The following is a 994-nucleotide window of genomic DNA, read 5'->3' on the forward strand; positions in this document are numbered from 1 at the left end:
CCACAAACTCCCCCCGACAACGAGCTCGGTGGTTATGCCTACTCAAGCTTTTGATGAGGCCAAATTTTGAAGGGATGCTTAGGAAACTCATGGGAAAGCTCATCCACAACTTTAAGAGAAGAAAGGGGGTTGGAAGAGAGTCTAGAGTTCCTGGAGGTTAGAAAGGTTCCGTTAGTATTTGTTAGAGTGTAAAAAGTGTGAGGAATTCTTCGAGAGATTGTAAGAGTGGAGGGAAAGTGAGAGATTTCTTCGTCTTTGCTACTTCGAAGAGGAATTTTGTATGCTGTTAAGAAAGGAAGAGATTCAGAAGAACTTCGAGGAGTGTTCTTGGGGAGAAATTAGAGATAAGTTATTTACTTGTTGTAGTTTGTATGACTTTGATTTTATATATGAATTCCGAGTTTTGTTGTATTTTTCTCATTAGATCTGAGTAGTTTCTCTGTCTTTCTCCTTATCTCGAGATTTATGAAATGGTGATTTGAATTGGTGAAGCCATGAAAATATTTAAGAAATTATGATGATCTTTTCACTTTGATCTTAATTTACTTTCAATATGACCAATTGATTTGTTAAAATATGTCGAGTTTTACAACTAAAGTGAAGATTACATCCAAGATTCAGGCAGGTCAAAACCCTTGGAAGTTGGGTACAAATAAATAAGGAAATATTATTATCGGGCGTAGAATTAGAGATTTTAGAGTGACAGACTAAAAATCTCCAATTCGGTCCTATCGTTTGGGTGCTGAAGTGTAGATGTTAACCCTCAGGCAAGGGGAACGTGGAAGCTCCGAAGTGATAGCCGGTATCCTCCCAGCCTAGCTGCAGATTCAGTAAACAAGCGTAGGATTAGTCAATGTTCTTTATGCCTGGACTAAAGGGTAAAGAATAAGTATGCTCCTATTTGACACAATATAATTTGAACCAATTCACTTTATCCATTCACTAGAATTTCTTGACAAGGAGAAGTATGCTTTCTTATGTATTAATAATCACA

The sequence above is a fragment of the Phalaenopsis equestris genome, unplaced genomic scaffold, assembly GCF_001263595.1.
Source record: "Phalaenopsis equestris unplaced genomic scaffold, ASM126359v1 Scaffold000876, whole genome shotgun sequence".
In the NCBI taxonomy this organism is placed as follows: Eukaryota; Viridiplantae; Streptophyta; class Magnoliopsida; order Asparagales; family Orchidaceae; genus Phalaenopsis; species Phalaenopsis equestris.